The sequence below is a fragment of the Ammodytes marinus genome (genome assembly GCF_949987685.1).
Source record: "Ammodytes marinus genome assembly, chromosome: 12".
Taxonomy (NCBI): Eukaryota; Metazoa; Chordata; class Actinopteri; order Uranoscopiformes; family Ammodytidae; genus Ammodytes; species Ammodytes marinus.
In genome coordinates, this window is record NC_137216.1 from 22913021 (window position 1) to 22919020 (window position 6000).

Genomic DNA, 6000 nt, shown 5'->3' on the forward strand with positions numbered 1-6000 from the left:
TAGCCAGTGAATTGATACTGTAACAGCAATTCTCTGCGGTATCACAAACCAATATTTCCTCCTGCCTTGCTCTCTGTGTTTCATTTTTTTTTAATCACAAAAACCTTTTGCGTCCGTGCACAGAAGAGAGATTGCAGAGGTGTCAAAGAAAATTACTGTACATGACAGCAATCTCACCTCACCTTATCTGTCATACAGTAACCCGTGGTAGACAAGAATACACATGCCATATTGTCACTGTGGATGCAGTCAGGTACCCAGTACAACACTTTGTCGTTTCAAAAGATGCTTTGTGCCTTTCCGGGGAGGGACACCTATTAATTTTCCAAAGAATAAATGAAAGAGTGTGTCGACTTCCTCTAAAAGTGTGTCTAATCACAATGAGTGAGGTGTAATTAATGTTTCACTGGTGAGCTGTGTATGTGCAGTATAGTTGAGGACCGTGGGTGAGAGGATGTAGTGTGCGGTCTCTCTAACAAGCTCCCACTCACCCCAGTGGAGGCAGGCAGGGAAGGCTGGAGTGACTGCGAGGCTGTTAGAGCAAGTGGGTTGCGTTGGACGTGTCCATGTCTGTGTGTGTGTGTGTGCGTGCGCGCGCATGTGTGAATCTGTGAGTGTTTGCTTGTCAGTGAGTGTGTATTTAGTGTGCGAGAAGTGTGCATGTGTGTCCTTTTGTGTGTGCTGTACTGGGATGTGGAAATTGAATGGAGCCTTTCAGTTCTACTGCTCGTCTCCCCGGGGGTGAGAGACTGGTTGCCATGGTTATCCTGGAATCCTGCCGCTAATGGGTGGGAGTTTGTGTAGCTCTGGCAACCTGGCCTGTCTAGGGTGGAATACGTGTGTGTGTGTGTGTGTGTGTGTGTGTGTGTGTGTGTGTGTGTGTGTGTGTGTGTGTGTATATCAGGGGGTGTGGTTGGGTGTAGGCAGCATTCTAGGACACAGGAGGTCACATATGTGAGAGCACAAGCTTCCATTCCTGTACGCTTTTGAACGTACAAACACAGACCCGTGTACTTTTTAAAGATACACCATAGCTATCCTGCATTCAAAAAATATCAAATGCAAGCTCCATGTCAAATCAATAGCGATGTCATAGTTTGAAGAGGATTTGACTGTCTCTCCCATATAGCCATCCACCAGTTCTAAAATATTTCATTTTACTCATCCCACAAAGTCAAATTATAATAATCATGCAGTGATGAAATAATCTTCCACCATTACTTCATTATTGCTAGTGCTAAAACATAATGCAGTGAAATAGTTAAGCCCGGCTCTCCTGTCATCCCCATTACCATCCATTTACCCTCGGGCTAGTGGGACTTTTAACTGGGCACATAGACCCCACTGAACAAGAACACAGTGGATAGTGGATAATAAAAAACCCACACAAAGTAGATTAGTGTAGGGAAGAATACATGCTCGCTAAGTGCTTGCTACACAATCTCAGATATGCTTGTCCACAAAAGAGTTCCACTTAACAAATATGTGTGCGCATCTAACAGAACATACTAATTTGGATGCATTATTCAAATTGCATGATGAATTTTGTGCTCTTTTGTACAAGAGAATGCATGCCTGTGATATTCAATGTGACCAGCTAATCCTGGTTTTCCTATTCCCATACAGTGTTCTGCTGGAGGGGATCAGTCCCTGCTAGTCACACAGATGTCTTGGCTCCTGTTCCTCTTGGACCACTGATCCATACGTTGTGTGAACCCCCCAGTGGATTTAAAGGAACTTGGCTTAGGAATTTTGCTCCCCTCCATTCCAGTCATTATGTATGGCCAATTCTCTGTAGCCTGGAAACATTAGGAAAATGTTTCTCTTGTACAGCATCCAACTTGCATAAAAATAGAAATAAAAGAAAATGGGGTGCTGTGATTAGCATCACGCATGATACTTTCAGTGTGGGCTGTGGATGAGAGACAAGGGGCCCTGGGATGAAATGATCTGTCAGGAAAACTTGCTGACTGACAAGTTTGATGTGGTCTGATGCATTTTTTTGTCTTGAGCCCCCTTTTCGGAGCAAGGCCATGTGAAAAAAAAAACCCACAGATCCCCGCAAAACGCAGTGAGCAGAGGCTGAAGAATGTGGGCTGGACTTGTGGTCAAATTCAGCGAGTCATGGGGGGTAGAAGGAGTCTGTAGATCCACCCCCTTGATCCTTAGCCCAGATTTATGCCGAACAGTTATATAATTCAATAAACACTTCCAACTCTGTTGCTGTTGCTGCAGCCACAGGCCATCTAAGAGAACCGCATGATTCACTTGTATCACTACCAACTAATTACAGAGCAATTGGGAAAAATCAAGCAACTATTACATATTTTTGGATGATGGATGCTGGATAATAGAGGTCTGACTGTATATATTTTCTTTGTAAAACATGGAAATATATCTTTCAGCCTCTCCGGTTTACGTTTGGACGACCACTGACCTTGCTAAATGCTAACTTTGTGTATGTCCCGTTGAGTGAATATCTTATCATCTTATGTAATGCATTCCTTCCTAGTGTGCTGCTGTGCAAGCAGGCAAAGGGGGCAGCGACAGTAATCCTAATAGATTTGCAGTACCAAAAGAAAACAACCACATCCATTTCCTTGCTTTTCCTCCACCAAAATCCAGGCAACCTTCTAACCAGGTCACTTTAAGAGTTTCCTCTAATCCTTTATTTTGCATGTTCCCCCCTCTCCCCTCTCCCCTCCTCTCCCCTCCTCTCCCCTCCCCAACCCCTTGGCCTTTTTTGAGATTTCCACTCACTAGCCCAGACAGCCTTAGCCTTGACTCGGGGCCACCCCATGCTCTCACTGTCCAACTATTTAACTAACCGCAGTGAAACAGCTTTAATTTCAGCCTACTGCTCAGCCTGGCTTGCATGCACCATCGCTTGGGGGTCTTTCTGGAAAGCTGTGGTATGGGGCCCAACAGGCCAGGCAGGCAGACAAGGGAGAACAACAGAGCTGGGCTGTTGGATCTCAGAGACCCCCAGAGACACATATGTCAGTCAGGGAAGCGTCCCTCAGGAGTCGTTCAGTTAGTTATGGCTCTTTTAAATGCTTTTCTGTACCTCTGCTCGATACATGGAGGTGAGAGTTACGGGATAGCCAATCGCCAACAGCTGGATAAAAGCCCCCGTTTAAGACTCAACATCTTTCAAAGTGTGTTGAGAGTATTTCCTGCTGTGTTTTTCTTCACATGTCAACTTTTGGTTTGACCTGTTTATCTGTAATATTGTAGCTGAAAGGTAGCAGACTTAAAAGAAAGAGAACAGGACCTTTGTTTATGGTGACACTTGACTCTACTAATTATATTGTATGGACATTGGGAGGTGGTTAAACCCTTGGCCTGGCATTGCTCCGGTTACATAATTGTTCTGAAAACCAAGTTTTCAAACAAATTACTAGTTATCCAAATAATCGAAAAAAGACAGTGGATTAACTAAAAATTCTTAAACTGAATCGTAAACAGTTGCATTTTTTAGAAAGTTAACTTAAGTCAAAGATGAACGTGGAAGTAGCTTTACAAGCTTAGAAAAAAAGTCATTGATTCATTCTTGTTCGAAATGTGCTAAATTGCTTTTCTTGCCGAAATTTAGTTTGATAAGATATACTACTGTATGTATGTATGTAGAATAAATATGCAGCTTGAGCCAGCAGCTATTTAGCTTAGCATAATGACTTGAAACAGGGGGAAAGAGCTAGCCTGGCTCCGGCCAAAGGTCACAAAATCCACCTTTCAGCACCTTAGTTTCATAGCCAGCAGCCCAGCATCCAATAACTCCCTGAAGGGACTGTTGGTTGCTTGGCAACTGGTTTTGGCCAAGAAATAGTTCTGCACATGACCCTTTGTGATGGTGAGATGTCGTTTTGACACTTTGGATTTTGAACATGTTGAACAAGGGAGACACAGATTCCGGTACACAGTGTACTGACACACCCTTGGGTACACCTAGCCCAGTAAGGTGACAGGATAAACACTGGAGGTCAGCAGAAATAAGATTAGTGTGAGGTATTATGGAGAATATAGCCTTGGTTTCTTAAGCATGTCGGATTGCTTATGTGGTTGCCTTGCAAAAGTCTGGCCTAGTAAAAATAGTTCTTGAGTATATTCTACTGTATAACCAATTGGATTGGAACCCAAAACTGAAAAATAAGTGTTTTTCTCCTTATCCTACAGCCTACTTCAAGTTGTGAACCAAGTCTAAGGTATAACAAAAAATGAAGGGTCTGTGTTCCAGCAAAGGTGGATGTGTGTGTGTGTGTGTGTGTGTGTGTGTGTGTGTGTGTGTGTGTGTGTGTGTGTGTGTGTGTGTGTGTGTGTGTGTGTGTGTGTGTGTGTGTGTGTGTATTTTTGCTGACACAGACTGTGGATTTGTCTGGATGAAGGGGAATACATTTATGGTTTTTGAGGAGTGAGGGCCCACACCAGCCACCCTAGGGTCTTGTTATCCTCTCCTATGCCTGTGCTCTTGGGGCGACTTTAATGAATACTCCTGCTCCAGCCCTCTTCTGGCTCCAGTCAGGCTATCTACAGGGCTGATTCCCCCTCCTCCCTGACTGCTCCTGCCCGCACGGCAGAGCATGCAGGTCCTTCTGCAGCAAGAGGGAAGACTATAAGACAGAGACAGCGAGAAGGCTAGGTGATCGAACTGAATAATTGATGTCCAGAGTTTGCTCGGGAACACCTCAAGAGTTTGTCTGAACACAAGGACCACCATATGTGCACTTGCTCTTGTATAGATTTGAAATAGACAGTGCTAAGGTGGTGTGTGGGTTAAAACTTTAGCACTTTACTACCTTATATGTAATTTTATATATAAAAAAATGAAGCACAGATATTTGCTCATTTCAAAATGTCACTGATTATTAAATATCAGATTATAACTGGCATGAATATAAATGATAGTAAACAACATTGTGAAAGCATTCCCATCGACTAGACTGATGATAGCCACCAAGCGTCTCAAATGTGTACAACTGACAGGGCCAAGCAACAAGTTAAGGGGAACCTCCCATTGCCTCTTGGGTAATGGGAGTTGAAGCAGTAACGTGAAGTGAAGAAATGTTCCAAACACGATATCTCTCCTTTATGATATGAAAAACATCTCACAAATGTTCTCAATAATAGTGCCGAACACTGCAGCTGAACTTAGTTCGAGGAAACATACCTCATTTATGAGGTCAAGTGAGAGATGATGCAACAGCTGTTGGTAAACGTTAGGTTTTCAAAGGATTCCAGACACATGGAGAGTTGGTCTCCAGACAAAGTGATGGAAATGTCCCATAGCAAGAACTTCTCTCATAATTTATTATTCAGATGCAAAGTGTATACATTCAACTACATTTGAGTCAGAATATAATTAAATGGAATAAACTTTGTCGCGACAGAGGGGATTTTTTCCCTTGGGCACAGTGCTTTGGTGTGTTGCAATAACAGTCATAAAAGAAACATGAAAAGCATTCGTATTGATAGACGAACATCAACATTTCTCAGAAATGTGAAAGGAATATTTGACATTAACAGAACAACAGCTTTAAAAATACAATGACAAAATTATTTCTTTAGAAGAAGCTAACTGCTAAAGTGCTAATGTGCGTGTGTACCAATTGCACTATAGTACTTGCAGTCCTATACCTGATTGCACAGGTTTTAAATAAAGGAAGAGGGTATATTTAGAGTCTGAAAAGATTCTTCTGCACGCCATTTTGTGCATGCTAACACGTTTCTATTTAATTTGCACCTTTGAGTTTCCAAGCCAGGCTGTTAGACCATACCTGATGATGCTAACCAGAGTGGCCCAATAAAACATCAGCATGTTGAGTTACAATAGTGTATGATTCCTGTTGCATGGGTCTGTTAGTCTTAAACACAAGCACAAGTGAGGTGTTCCTTGTCATTTTAGGACACGGGGTAACAGCACAGTGTGTCTGCATGCACACAGTACGTGTGCCTGTGTGTCTTTTAAATGTGGAGGAAGGCTCAGAAAACTAACACTCCTGG